The sequence below is a fragment of the Bos indicus x Bos taurus genome, chromosome 18 (genome assembly GCF_003369695.1).
Source record: "Bos indicus x Bos taurus breed Angus x Brahman F1 hybrid chromosome 18, Bos_hybrid_MaternalHap_v2.0, whole genome shotgun sequence".
NCBI lineage: Eukaryota > Metazoa > Chordata > Mammalia > Artiodactyla > Bovidae > Bos > Bos indicus x Bos taurus.
This window is the reverse complement of record NC_040093.1, coordinates 46,892,702-46,908,334: the sequence shown is the minus strand read 5'-3', so window position 1 is coordinate 46,908,334 and position 15,633 is coordinate 46,892,702.

Sequence of the window (15,633 nt, the reverse complement as noted above, 5' to 3'; positions counted from 1 at the left end):
AAAAAGCTGACTCATTGGAAAAGACACTGATGCTGGGAGGGATTAGGGGCAGGAGGAGAAGGGGACGACAGAGGATGAGATGGCTGGATGGCATCACTGACTCGATGGACGTGAGTCTGAGTGAACTCCGGGAGTTTGTGATGGACAGGGAGGCCTGGTGTGCTGCCATTCATGGGGTCACAGAGTCGGACATGACTGAGCGACTGAACTGAACTGAACTGAATGATTATTGATGTTGAGCATTTATATGTGCTTATTGGCCATATGTATATCTTCTTTTGAGAAATGTCTATTCAAGTCTTTTGCCCATTTTTAAATCAGATTGTTTGCTTCTAGCTTTGTTTTAATCTCCTAGCAGCACCCTGGAAGATTGGTGCTAAAAAATGGTAATTTTCTTTTCGTTGTTTATTGAGGTATAACTAATAAATAAAATTGTGACATATTTAAAAGGTATGATGTGATGATTTAATATATGTATGCATTATGAACGAGGTTTTCCTGGTGGATCAGATGGTAAGAATCCCCCTGCATTGCAAGAGACCCAGGTCTGATTCTTGAGTCAGAAAGATCCGCTGGAGAAGGGAATGGCTACCGACTCCAGTATTCTTGCCTGGAGAATTCCATGGACAGAGGAGCCTGGTGGGCTACAGTGCATGGGGTCACAGAGAGTCAGACACGACTAAGCATATACACACATTCATTGTGAAAAGTGTCCCATGATCAAGTTACTGAACACAACTATCACCTCACATGCTTACCTGCTGGGTGCGTGTGAGAGAAAATGTTTAGGGTTGATTTTCTTAACAAATTTCAAGTATATAATACAGCATTGTCAACCATAGTTATCATGCTGCACACTAGCTCATCAGAATTTACTTATAACTGAAAGTCTGTACCCTTTCACCATCCGCTCCTCATTTCCCCAACCTCACACCCTGCAACCATCATCCTGCTTTCTGTTTCTGTGAGTTCGACATTATTTTAAAGGTTCCAGATATAAATGAGATCATACAGTATTTGTCTTTCTCTGTCTAGCTGATTTCACTTAGCAAAATGTCCTCTAGAAGCTTCATTCTTTTTTAAGGCTGAATAGTATTACATTGTTCAGATGTGCCACATATTCTTTATCCATTCATCCACTGATGGATACCAGGTTGTTTCTATGCCTTAGCTATTGTGATAATGCTGCTATCACTTTAAGAATGGTTTTGTTTCCTTTGGATATATACCCAGAAGTGGAATTGCTTGATCACATGGCATTGATAATTCTAGATTTAATTTCTTGAGGAAACTCCTTACTGTTTCTCATAGTGGCTGAACCAATTTACATCCCTGCCAATGGTGCAAAAGTTAGGACGGGTAATTTTTAAAAATTAATTTATTTGGCTTCATCAAGTCTTAGTTGTGGGTTTGATCCCTGGGTCGGCAAGATTCCCTGGCATAGGAAATGGTAACCCACTCCAGTATTCTTGCCTGGGCAATCCCATGGACAGAGGAGCCTGGCGGGCTACAGTCCATGGGGTCGCAAAGAGTCGGACACAACTGAGCACACGCAGGTCTTAGCTGCACCACATGAGTTCTCTAGTTGCAGTGCGAGTGCTTAGTTTCTCTGCAGCTTGTGGGATCTTAGTTCCCCAACCAAGGATCGAACCCACGTCCCCTGCATTGCAAGGTGGACTCTTAACCGCTGGATCACCAGGGAAGTCCAGGAAGGGTAATTTTTGATGGAAGAAGGAATACAGATGGAAAGGCTCAAGCTGAAATAACATACCAGACTTGGTTTCTCTCCGTCTGAGCAGTCTCTCCACTCCTGCCTCTGTGGTGTTGGCTTCATCCTTGGGTTTCCGGTGGTGTCTGCCCCTCCCTGGCCCTTGTTGCTCCAGGGCCTTCTCTAGTATCACCAAAATAGATGGAGCAGCACCTGGATGAAACACACACACACACACACACACACACGCAGACTAGAGCAGAGCAAGTCTCTTTTCTCAACTGGCCAAGCTCAGTCCGGGGCCTGGCTCTCACTGGGCTCCTCTAGAAGCAGGGATGAAGCCTCAGGAGCGTCCCTGCTCCTTGCACAGGGACTGTTCCTGCCCCAAGGAATGAAGCCCCTCGATAAAACTGTCAGAGACTCTAACAATAGGGATGGTTACTCTACAGTGAGCCATAGGAGACTGGAAGGGCGTTCGGAGTGCCCAGCAGCTGTCCCCAGAGGGCTTTCATGGAGTCTTCAGCTCAGAGGAAACATCCAGAAGGTGACTCTCCCCACACAGGCCGGAGCCCTCACTGTGCACAAAGTTTCTCTCCACCTTACGTCAGCTTTCTCCTAACTTCTGCTGACTCAAGGCCTCCACCCTCTCACGGCCCCTTCTCTGTCACGGCGGCTCAGCATCTAGTCCCCTCGTGTTTCCCAGTCCAGAGAAAAGAAACAGACTGGCTCAGTGTATTAGACCCTGATTAGATCCAGACGGCCCGTCCGCTCTCAGCCCTCAGCCCCTTGCTCTGTCCTCAGCCAGAGTGGCCCCTGCAGTGGTCAGTTCCACTCCTCCAGTCGGAAAGCCCTGCCTCCCGTCCTTGTCACCTCAGCTCTTGGCACTGCTGACCACCTCAGCTCCCCCGGGGCAAAGCTCTAGCTTTGGCATGGCTGCTGCTGTACCTGCCCAGATGGGAGAAACCTTTGGGATTGATCCGACGGGGCCCAGGGAGGCACTGGCTTCACGAGCGGTGGCCTGGAGGGGCTGAGTGACACGTGGAAGAGAAGTGACCCTCCCATGAGGCAAACCTGGACGAGGGGCATCGGAAAATGAAGTTCCTCACTGTCCTCTGACGTGCTCCTCTGAGAGGCAGTGTTTTTCTGTGTCTTCTGTGTCTTCTTCTGTGTCTTTCTAGGGGATTCTCCAGGTAAGAATACTGGAGTGGATTGACATTTCCTCCTCCAGGGGATCTTCCCAATGCAGGAATCGATCAAACTGGCATCTTCTGCATCTCCTGCATTAGCAGGTATATTTCTTTACCACTGAGCCACCTCAGTGGCTTATTTTATGTATGACCATGCAGGGCTGGTCAACCCGCAGGATCTCCTCGGGGTGCTGGAGCCAGTTAGGTGACACTTACATCTGAATTATGCTTTCCCTCTACCCACCTGGGCTCCCTGGGAAGCTGTGTCTGAGATGGAGCTCAGCACACAGGCACGTCTTGGGGTGTGCTCCTGGGGTCACTGCCAGTGCCCTGGCTAGGTGGAAGCAGGGCCAGGTGGAGGGAGCATTGAGCTGTGATGTGGTTTCCTTGACGGGAATCCTGAAACTGGCATGGCCTTCAGAGGTGTCCTGAGTCGTGGTGAGAGGTCAGGCCTTTAAGCCCCTGTGCTTATCAGCTATTTGATGGGCTGCTCCAGGAAGTGGGGCATGACCCAGGTGACTTCGGTGAAAACAACTGTGAACAGGGCTGGCAGCTGGAGGCCGCCTTCCAACAGCACTGCCAGAAGCTAGGGAAGAAGTCCTTCACTTCTGATGGGGATCCACCATGCCCTTCTTCCTGCCTCACTTCCTGCACCCCTCCTTCTTGCTTCCTTGGGATTATCTCTATCCATGACACATTAGGACGTAAGTCTGACCCATGTTCTGCTTTGGGGAATCTGGGGTAAGACATCCACTAAACCACCTACCTATTCCTTTGTATTGAGATGTATCATAGGCTGTTGGCTAACCTATGACATAACTTCCCTCAGGTCAGGTGATCAACTCTCGACCAATCATCTCACATCAGAGGCAGAATAAGCCAGACATCAGTCTCTGGGGCTCCAGGGACGGACTGTCTCCTCTTCCTTCAGCAAGGCAGGCTCAAGGACTGACCTATCCGGTACAGCTGGATGCCTGCTATTTGATGGGCCTTTTCCAGGCAGGGGGGAAGGAGAGCAGAATGACTTAGGTATGGTTGCTGTTCAAGGGGTCACAGTCCAAGGGGAGTCATCCACCTTTTCCTCTCAGAGCCCTTGCAAGAGAATCCCAAATGGTGGTAGAGGCAAATGCTCTTGGTTCCCTGCTAGCCCTCTTCAGCCATTCCCACCTACCCTTGAAGTCTCAGGGGGTGACTTTTTCTAAATTCATTATGGTGGCTGATGCTTGGTTTGACTCTGAACATGGGAATCAGAATTACTGAACTGCATTGTGACTTTCTGAAAATGCTGCAGGTACAATATGCCCTTCCGTGGGGGTGGGGAGACATGGTGGACATGTGGAGGATGGCATCTTTGATGATGTCATATCCTCCCCGCTCCCGCCCTGCCCACAACAACCCTGGCTCTGGGATTATAGTTTCATGAGGTAATTATATCCTTATTGCAGCAGCTAAGACCAAGGTCTCTGAAACCTGACTGCCTACCACTTAGTAGCAGTGTGGTCCTTAGCAGATTGCTTAAGCTCTCTTTTCTTAGTTTGCTCATCTATAAAATGAACATAAAATAAGACCCATAAAATAAGCCACTGAGGTGGCTCAGTGGTAAAGAAATACACCTGCTAATGCAGGAGATGCAGAAGATGCCGGTTTGATTGATTCCTGCATTGGGAAGATCCCCTGGAGGAGGAAATGGCAATCCACTCCAGTATTCTTACCTGGAGAATCCCCTGGAAAGAGGAGCCTGGTGAGTTACAAGTCCATAGGGTTGCAAAGAGTTGGACATGAATGAGCATGCATGCACACAAATAAATCTAAGTTAACTGGAGTGGGTTGCCATTTCCTTCTCCAGGGGATCTTCCCAACCCAGGGATCGAACCTGGGTCTCCTGCATTGCAGGCAGATTCTTTGCTGTCTGAGCCACCAGAGAAGCCCTAATAGGTAGACAGAATTGGATTAAGCATAAACCTTGGTTGTGACATGCCACTGGTATGTTTTTACCCACCGCTCAACTCAAAATTCAAAAAATAGAATATTACCAATTGTTGTTGCTCCCCTGACCATCCCAGAGCACTGCCCTGAACGCTACATTTATTATTCGTGTGTGTGTGTGTGTGTGTGTCTGTGTGTGTGTGGTTTTGTCACATATAAAGGTACATCCAAACAGCATATTGCTTTGTTTTGGCTGCTTCTGAGCATTATAAAAAGGATACACACCACGTGGCCTTCTGGGAGCTTTTCTTTCTGCAAAGACCCTTTTATTTGGGGTTTCTGCTCCTCACAGCTGAAGACAATCCAATCACCTGGCAGCTTCTTGAAGGGAGAAAGAAAAGCCCACTTTCAATGGATGAGAAACACAAATTAGGTCTTTTCTTCTCTCTCACCCTTCATTTGGCTGCAGAGGTATACTGTCTCTCATATGGATTCTTCCAGAAACACCTTCCTTCTGAATTTGTGTGTATGTGTGTGTGTGTGTGTGTGTGTGTGTGTGTGTGTGTTTAGGTCATGTCCTTCTGACTTGGCTGCCCTTCTCGGCACAGGGTCCAGGTGTGAGGGGCCAGAAGATGTGACTGCACAGGGACCTGGTCCATGTGGCAAGAGCCTGTGGCCCCTGTGGAATTTTTCTGAGGTTTCTGAATCCCCACTGGGAATCATTTTCCCTTTTCCATCCCAAATATGGACTGGGTTCTGGAAGGCATGGGAGAACTAATTTGAGGCGGGTATAAACACTTCCATGCTGGTGGAACCCTGGCCAGCAGGAATTCCAAGCCATCTGAGAAGTCTGCCAGGCTGGAGCTGGACTCTGGCTGAGACCTTCTGGTGTAGCTACTTTTAGCTGGGAACATTTTTTTCCCAGACTGTAGAAAGCCACACTTGAAGGATTACGTTTACTCAACAAAGACCCCAAACTGACCGGGAACATTCTCCATTGAGTTGGCCATTTACATGCCTGCCTCCCAGATACCGCCTTTCTGGGGAGTGGAACCTACCTCCTTGGTAAGACTCAGCACTTGGAAGGCATATAAACCTAGCTCTACCCCCGGGTCTACCTCCTGTTGACTTTGGGCCACTTATCTGACGTGTCTCAGTCTGTTTCTGCATCTGGAAAATGGAGATCATAACAAGGCTGTCTCAAGACTTGTTGTGAGGATCACGTGAAATCATCATGCATATGAAAACACTTTGACATGAGAGCGTTTGTACCAGTCAGTCCAGGCAAGGCTATGCTGCAATAACAAATATTCCTCAAAGCTCAGTGGTTTAACACAGCAACAGTTTATTTTTCATTCTTGCAAAAGGTTTGCTGATGGCGCTGGCCACTCCCCAGGGCAGCGTTCCCCTGTGTGCGACACATGATCCAGAAGATTAAGTTCTTGTTCCACCATTTCAACAGGAAACCCCTATGTTCACTGGAGCAGAGAAAGAAATTAACTAAAAAGCTAAGCAGCATACTTTAGATTTCAATTTTAAATTGACCAGAACTAGTCACATGGCTCCATGTAACAGCAAGGGTGCTGGGATACAGGATTTTTTCTATGTTCAGGAAGGAAAAGACAACCAGATATTAGAGAGCCCTTGTAATATCTCCCACGGTGTTCAATAAACAGTGGTGTCCCACCTTCATTTTTTACCCTCAAGGAGTTCAGAACTTGTTCAAGGTGATGAGATAGAGAAAGACGAGAAAATAAACATATTTTCTTAATTTCTTAGAAGCATGCAGTTCTTTGCATTTAGTAAGAGGTTTTTTTCAGCCTTATTTCCATAGTTTCCTGGGGAGGGTTTTTAAGCCAGGAAATGAAGCGCTGAGGACTTACTTGCTCAGTGACTGGACAGGCAGGTGTCAGAACCAGCTGGCTTTGCAGAGGAAATCCACCTGCACCAAGCTTCAAGGAGAGCAGAACAAGAGGCTGGAAAAAAGAGCATCCCACGTGCCAGGCATCAAGCCAAATGCTATTTGTGTTGTCAGTCATGTAGTTACAATGAGTGCCTTGATTTTACAGATGAGGAAACCGAGGCTCAGAGACCCAGGGCAGCAAGCCCGAGAAGGGAGGGCTGAGGGGGGCCTGGGACCGTCTCCGGCTTGAGGGTCAGGCACGCTGGGGTCCACCATCATCCCATCTGCTCACACTATGGCTGAACAGGTGGAACAGAGGGAGTTTTTGGCAAAAACCCCAATGTGACAACACCCAAGAGGTGCTTAGCAAAAATCCAGCGTGCTCATGGGAATTTCTCACAGATAAAAAATTTAGAATTAACTTCTCTGTAGTGTAGAAGGAGCCAGTTGCCCCTTTTGGATAGAAGGAAGTTGGGGAGAGAGGGAGGGACTGTGCAGAGTGAGGGAGGGGGCTCTTCTCCTTGCTGAGGTCTTGGGTTGGCCGAGATCAGAATCAAAGCCTCCTTTCCTTGTTATTTGGGGTAATTGAGCCCAGAGTGGGGAAGGGTTTGTCCAGGGACACAGAACCAGGAAGCAGCAGAGGCAGGTGAGGGCGCCAGTTCTCCTGATGCTCTTTACCTCCCATGGCTGCCTCGGGGCCAGAAAGAAGAGGAGGTGTGGGGGCCCCAGTCGACAGCAGCTCCCGGCAAGCCCTGTGCGCAGGCGGTACTCGCCCAGGCTGGTCTGTCCCTGTAAGCTCACCACACTACAGATGAGAAGGGAGTAGGGGAAGGACACCCCCGCCCACTTCTGTCCCCCCAAGTATCCCATTTTCCATGCGAGTGATGAGGAATGTATTGTCATGGCGCTTGTTCTGATAAGGTGGAAGAAACATCAGGCCCAGAGACCTATGGAGAAGATGATCAAAGGGGGGAATCTCTTGTTTCTGTGTTCCCCAACCAATGCACCCATGAAGCAGGCCTCCCACTAGGCCCTCCCCAGGCTCAAGCTCCCTGTTCTGCGTGTGACCTGCTTCCCAACCCCAGAACTTGGTTTTGCCAGGAGCTGAGATTTAGAATGCTCAGGTGTGGATGGGCTGCTTGCAGGCAGAGGTGGGGGGGGGGGGGCGCTTTGATCCCTGGGCAGGCACGAGCTGGGGTGGGCCCCGCATGGGGCACCCTGAAGGGTGTCCCACCATGGACGGCATGCCTCTATGCCCCTCCAGATTCCACTGTGTGGCCTTGCAGCGCCAGCTGTCCATCGGTGCCTCCCTCTGACTTTTGCTTGGGTTTGGTCAATAGGAGGACACATCGGGGGTTGAGAAGGCGGCAGGAGGGAGGTCCATTCCCTGCTTCTCTCCCTGCCTGGACACAGCGCCTACCTGACTGCCTCTTTGAATGCCACCCTTTCTGGGTCCTGCTCCATCATCCCCTTGTCCTTTCAGGCCTAGCTGTGGTACCTACTCCCACTGGTACTCCCTGTCCCTAAGACCTTTCCGGTTCCCCTTCACCTGTAAAGAGCCCCACTTTCCCTTTGGAAGATGCCATCTGTTTCCGGCAGGGATCAGACTGATACAAACAGGAAGGATGGGATGTCGACCCCTTAGACCCCGTCTTTCCCTGAGGCCACGGTTCTCAGGTCCCACGGTCGCTCTGCCTGCCCACGTTTCCGCCAGCCTGGCCCCTCCGTGTGCCAGGCCTGCGCCAGGCTCCCGCCAGCCTTATTTATTTATTGAACAACATGCAAGCTCAGTTTCCTTTTGTGTTTAATGTGTCAGCGTTTCAGTGGATTCGGACTTCAAGGCTTGGATTTTGTTGACAATAATGAGATCACCCAGACAATTATCGTTTGATTTTTCAGTTTGCCAGAGAGGGGAAGATTAAAGAAAAGTTAAGAAGCTTGGCTGTTTCCTGTTATCCATTTGCTGGGAGGGGTGGGGGTGGGGTTGAGGGGCTGAGAAGAAAGGAAAATCTAACTGCTTAAAAATGTCCACATCGGGTGACATGCAGACTGTCTGCTCCTCCCAGCAGGCTCCTGGTGTCTGCGATAGTCCCACGTGGGATGACCCGGAAGACTCCTCAATCCCCAGGTGCTTCACCACCTCAGGCCACAGGGTCTGAAAATCCATTGGCTCCAATATCCAAACCCCTCTGGCTTAAATCTGAAGACTGAGACTGAAGTTCAGCAAACCTTCATTATTATTGATTGAATTGTTCTTATTGTTTCATATCACCACTCATTGGTTGACGTGGGAGGGGTCACACCTCTGGCCTCAGTTTCCCTCTGTGCAGTGATCCAAACCTACCTCAGCCCTGATTTCACCACTCATTCCTCCCCCTTATTTGTGTGGCTGGACTTTTCAAATGGGAAGACCCTGAGGAGAGGATGCTAGGTGCTAACGGGGAGGAGGAGGGTGCTGGAGAGATAACAGGTGCTGGAGTGTTCCTACGTTCCATCACACCCTCTTCACAAGACCCCAGCCCCAGAGAACAGGTCTCAGGTGGGGACTTCTGGAGCACACGTTTCAAGGGGTTCTGGAAGGAGCACCTGTGCTGGGGCAAGCTGGAGGGTCTCCTTCGTCCTTCCTTCCCTCCATCTGGGATTCCTAGGGGGACTCTGCTGTGAACTAACCCCGCCGACTGGCAGAATATGGCTTTGAAGCTCAGAAAGACCATCCGGAAAACGGCTCTACCTCTGGAAATGTTCTCATGGCCCCTCTACATCTCGTGCCCCTTTCTGGAACACCACAGAGACCCTCGCTCCAGTGTTCTCACCTTTGCCTTGTTTGACACCTTCTCTCTCTCCCCGCCGCCTCCCTGTCCAGCTGGGATGCCCGTGCGGCCTTGCCTCCCTGCCCCTTCTCCCCAGCTCAAGACCCTTCGGTGACTCCCAGGTTGCCCCTCTGCTGGTCTGTCTAGTGTTGGCACTTTCAAACCATCTGCTACATATGGGCTGTTAGAAGGTGACCACTGGGACAAGACTGTCACTGGAAAGAGAGAGGGAGAGAAATGATGGGAGGGAGGGGTTAAGAGAACTCAGAGCCTTTGAGCACGAAGAATGCTAGACAAAGGGGAAAACTGAGGTCCAGAGAGAGGACAAGCCCACGCCTCCCAGCCTGGCTCTGAACTGCAGGCCTTCATCCAGGGCTTGACTCCCCCACAGTGAAATGAGGCAAGCGAGGGCAGTATACGGAGTTCTTCATAAAGTTTTTTACTTTGAGAGTCTGTCTTTTCTGTTTTTGGTGTTTAAATGTCTGTTGTTGGGACTTCCCTGGTGGCCCAGGGGCTAAGACTCCACACTCCCAATGCAGGGGGCCTGGGTTCGATCCCTGGTCGGGATCCCACATGCTACAACCACCGAGTTTACATGCTGCAACCAAAACCCGCACAGCCAAATAAATAAATAAAAATAAATAATATTATAAATGTCTGTTCTTTTATGAAGTCTTGGTGAAAATGAATAATTGCTGATTTCCTAATGTACTTGCTTGGCATAAGATTTAAACCTAAAACTTGGCAATGTCAAATTGATCAGCCAGGTTTGGAGGAGGTTAGACTGTTGCCTCTTAGCCAGTGTCTGGGAACATCTGCCTCCCAGCATGCTGAGGACTCACAGATCAGTATATATTGAATTCCTCTCCTGTCGGGGAGCTCCCTACTGCCCCCCCATGTGGTTCTGGGAGCACAGGCTTAGGGCAGCCAAGGCTCAGGGCCCCCACCGGCCCAGGCCAGGGCCTGCAGGTGCACCCAGAGCCCTGAGGGATTTCACAGTTGCGCCTCAGCCGCTCTGATCCCCAAGGCCTTACATCATTGTGGACTAGGAAATGAAGAACCGGATTTTTCCAGCCCCATCAGTGACTACGAGTGATTTTTCACTTTCTTTGGCTGTGTTTTACTCTTGTCTGCATTTTACAAGGAGCAGAATAACATTTACAGCCACCTCCAATAAATCATCTCGGTACTGGAAAAACAGGCCCGTAAGCCTTTGCTGTCCAATTGTAAGTGTAATAATTGCTCATGGCGCTGAATTTTAACACCCAAGGATGGATGATGAGAACGTTTCCCCCACATTAGAACATGGCCGGCATTTGGGGTCTCTCCATCCTTGGGACCACTTAGAAATGAAGGATACAACTGGCTGTTTTGTGGACAGTCGCACAGAAGAGGTAGCAAGCACTTTTGCCCTGGGAGGACCCTGGTGCAGAGACAAAGTCGGCTCTCCCTGGGGGCTCTCCTCTCTTCTGTTCGCCCACCCGTCCCCCGCTGACCTCTGCGGACACCAATGCCAGTGTGGCAGGGAGCTCTCCTGACGAATATTTGTGGAGCTGAATAAAGAAGCAGCAGAGAGGAGTCAGTGAGGTGTGCCGCCATGCCTGGCCCCCGGCGGGGCTCTGTCTGAAGGACTTTGACAGACTGGGGTTTGTTTCTTCCTGTTGTTTGGCTCAAAACAGAGTTAAGGCTCCTGATCATCTCAAACGACCTGAAATGGTTTCCCAAGCAACCTGGGTAGACCCTGGGGGGTGTACCCCAGGGCATTCGGGGGCCCTGGGCCTCTGGGTCTGGAGGCCTGCCCGCCCCTCAGCAGCCTGACACAGATTCCAGAAGGGCAACAGATGCCTGGTGCCGAAGGGCTAGGAATGTGGATGAGGGCTGGGGGGTGGCGCAGAGGGTCCAGCCTGGGCCTGGGGCTTTGTCTGCAGGGGCAGCCTGGAGGAAGAGGCCTGGGGTCGCTGTGGACAGTGATCAGCCAGAAGAATGGGGTCATTCTTCCAGAAAGCTGAGTGCTCAGAGTTGGGGTAACCCCGGGGGCAGGAGTCCTGGCCACCCTTTGCCCCAGGCAGGGCAGGCTGGGGGTCAGTGCCAGAGTATGGCTGGGGGGTGGTCCTGCCGGAACGGCTGGTCCTGGAGCCCCTGGAAGAGGGGCTGGCGCTGGCAAGGCACATTATTTGGGGACCGGGGGATTTAGGGCCTGGAGGTCAACAGGATGGGGAAACTGAGCCCCAGAGAGGAGCAAGGACTCTCTTCATCTCCCTGAGTCAGTGGCAGGACGGGGACATAAAGCTGGGAGCCTCCAGAGGCCTGGGTTTGAATCCCAGGCTGGTGGCTTACGAGGCATGTGTGTGAGCCGTTGGGCCACAGCTTCTCTGTCTGAAAGATGGAGATAAGCATAGTCCTCTGAGGAGCCAACGCAGGAGGCAGGGCTTAGATGTCCAAGAGGGCTTCTTTGCTTATTTTTCACAGCTGACTCTGAAACCAGGTCTACACACTCCTGCTTGTCCTTCACGGCCCCTCACAACCACCCTCCCCTCCTCCCGGGTCCTCCACTCAGCTTCTTGGGACCACTTGTTCCTCTGTCCTCACTGGAGGACTGGCTTTTCTCACTTTCATTCTCACCTCCAGTCTCTGTGATTGCCCTTTCAAAATGTGTGACTGGGACTGAAACCTTTCTTGCAGTTTTGGGCAGGGATTGGTCAGCTAGGATGAGAAGCAGCACAAACTCCCAAGGATCTGAATGACTTGTCACCTGGGTTAAAGACTGTTGAGAGTGGGTGGGGTCTCTGCAAGGAATCAGCAACTCTGTGCATGTCCTCCATGTTAGAGTCCCTGTGGTGGTCATCGTATGTACCCCCATTTTACAGATGAGTAAACTGAGGCCTGATTTGCCAGAATCACTGTCTTTTGGATGTTCAGCATCTGTGTAGCCCAAGTCCTCCAGGCCTAGAGCTGGGGCCATATTCTGTTTCTCACCTTGAGTGGGCACCTCAGGGACAGGGCCTGGGTGCCTTCTGGCCAGGGACTGAAAAGGCATCTGGCTGCCACCAGCTGTGTGGGGTCCCAGGTTCAAGGGTATCATCAGGAGGTCTGGGCATTTCCTTTCTGCACACTCTAGTGTTCTCAGCACATGGAGGCCTGGTGCCCAGAAGAGGGAAGATGCCAGCACTGAGGCATCTTGATTGCTGTTTTCATAGCAGCTCCATCCTCAAACTGGGCAGCCCTCAATTTCCTTATAGAAACTGGGCCTTGAAATCACCCTTCCAGGGTGCCTACCTCCCTGCCAGGTCTGTGAGGTTTGAGGAAGTATAAACCATTCCTGCCCACCCTCAAGACGGTGAGACCTCAGAGAGCTCTGAGGTTTTTCTCCCCTGCGAGCTCCCAGAAGACCCCATCTCCACGCACTCACCCATGCCGCTAAGGTACAGGTTCCCACTGAGCCAGATCATGGAGGTTCAAGCAACCAGTGGTCCTGAATCCAGAGAAGCTGTCAGACCAGGCCACTTCCATAAAGGCAAGGGAAGTCCTGCTCAGCTAGGTACCCGTAGGGGCTACTCCACTCTCCTGGACCGCTCTCTAAGGGGTGGGTCTTGGAAATGCTGTCAGTTTTAGGGAATAGAGAACACAGCAAGTAGGGAATCTGACCACTAGGCCACTTGTTATCTCACATTAGGGAAGCCTAGTGACAGGGTGGCTCATATTGGTCTGTAGTGTCTTTGACACCCAATTCCCATCTCTTTGTTCCCTCCACCACTTTCAGCACCTGCACGTCTTCTTGGCATGGCCATCCTCTTGGGCTCAAGATGCCCACAGCACCGTTAAACATCATGTGCTCCTGGGCCACCATCTCGGGGACAGGAAGTGACTGGCTCTCTCTCCTGTGTCTCCTTGAGGGAAATAGACCATCGGCTAGAAAGACCCCTAGCCCATCCCACACCCCTTTTTGGGCAGAACTGAGAGTAGGCCGGCTCAACACCAGTTATCGGTGAGAGAAACAGAATTACCATGATGGATTTAGATTGGTTGATTTGTTCTGAAGCTGAAGTCCAGACTTCGTCTAAAATCTATTACCTTATACCTCTACCTTGAGGAACAAGAGAGAATTCTAACAACAAGCAATCAAATGTAATCCTTTAAATATGTATGTATATATATATGCTCCCCAGGTGGCCTTAGTGGTAAAGAACCTGCCTGCCAATGCTGCCAATGCAGGAGACACAAGAGATGCAGGTTTAACCCCTGGGTTGAAAAGATCTGCTGGAGGAGGACATGGCAATCCACTCCAGCATTCTTTCCTGGATAACCCCATGGACAGAGGAGCCTGGTGTGCTACAGTCTGTGGGGTCGCTAAGAGTCAATCACGACTGAAGCGACTTAGCACAGCACAGCATATATATATATATTTTTATTTTTTCAGATGCACACTTATACACATACAGTTGTTCATTTTATTTTTTCATTTTTGCTTTTTAACTTTTCATTTTATATTGGAGCATTGTTTGATTAACAATGCTGTGATAGTTTCAGGTAGACAGTAGAGACTCAGCCATACATATACATGTATCCAATCTCCCCCAAAGTCCCCTCCCATCCAGGCTGCCACATGACATTGAGCAGATGTTTCATTTTTAAAGCACCAATTTAAAAATTGATACATGTTACTACTGGCATTTTCTTAATTGTTTTGGGTTTGTTTTTGTAGGTCTTTTCCTTCTGTGGTGTTTCCTTCCTATAGAAGTCCCTTTAACATTTGTTGTAAAGATGCTTGCTATGCTGTGCTGTGCTGAGTTGCCCAGTCATGTGGATGGTAGCCCGCCAGCCTCCTCTGTCCATGGGGATTCTCCAGGCAAGAATATTGGGGTGGGTTGCCATGCCCTCCTCTAGGGGATATCCCCAACCCAGGGATCAAACCCAGGTCTCCTGCATTGTAGGCAGATTCTTTACCATCTGAGCCACCAGGGAAGTGGTGCTAAATTCTAACTCTTGCTTGTCTGTAAAGACTTTGATTTCTACATCAATTTTGAATGAGTTCCTTGCTGGGTGGAGTAATCTTGGCTGTAGATTTTCCCCCTTCAGTACCTTAAATATATCCTGCTATTCCCTTCTGGCCTGCAGAGTTTCTACTGAAAGATCAGCTGTTAATTGTATGGAGTTTCCCTTGTATATTACTTGCTGCTTTTCCCATGCTAAAGAACCAATTTAAAAATTATTTTAAAAATTCTGATTATGATGTTGCCTGTTGTTGTTCAGTCACTCAGTCGTGTCCAACTCTTTGCGACCCCATGGATTTCAGCATGCCAGGCTTCCCTGTCCTTTGCTATCTCCCAGAGTTTGTTCAAACTCATGTCCACCGAGTCAGTAATGCCATCCAACCATCTCATCCTCTGTTGCTCCTTTTCCTGAGATTTTCCTTAATTGGTTGGGTCTCACCTGGGCTTCCCTGGTGACTCAGTCGATAAAAGAATCCTCTCACAATGCAGAAGACCTGGGTTCGATCCCTGGGTCAGGAAGATCCCCTGGAGGAGGGGATGGCAAACCACTCCAGTATTTTTGCCTGGAGAGTCCCAGGGACAGAGAAGCCTGGCTGGCTGCAGTCCATGGGGTTGCAAAGAGTCGGACACGACTGAGCAACTAAGCTTGTACTTGGGCTCCAGGTTGGTTGACAGCTGCCCAGGAGATGCCAATATGTGACTGGGTTGAGGACAGAACCTAAGGCCCCTGGGCTCATTCACATCCCCACTGCTACCACAACCAAACCTCAGTTTTATTTTCATCTTTGCCAATCCAATGAATGAAAAACAGTACCTCCCTGCTCTTTTAATGGGCATTTGTCTGGTTACTTCTGAGTGTCTTCCATGATTTTCTCCCCACCCTCTTGCCCAGCTCATCCCTCCCACAGCCAGAGCCCCTTCATATTCCTGTCTCACAGGGTCTCCTAGGGGATCTGGGGGACAGGCACCAAGGGGGGGGGGGTCTATTTCCCATTTTAGAGAAGTGGACATGAAGACCCAGGAAGGACCCAAGGTCACACAGAGGAGAAATGGTAGAGGTGGGTCCTCATGGAATCTTCACATATTGGTCCATCCCTATTTCCAAGAG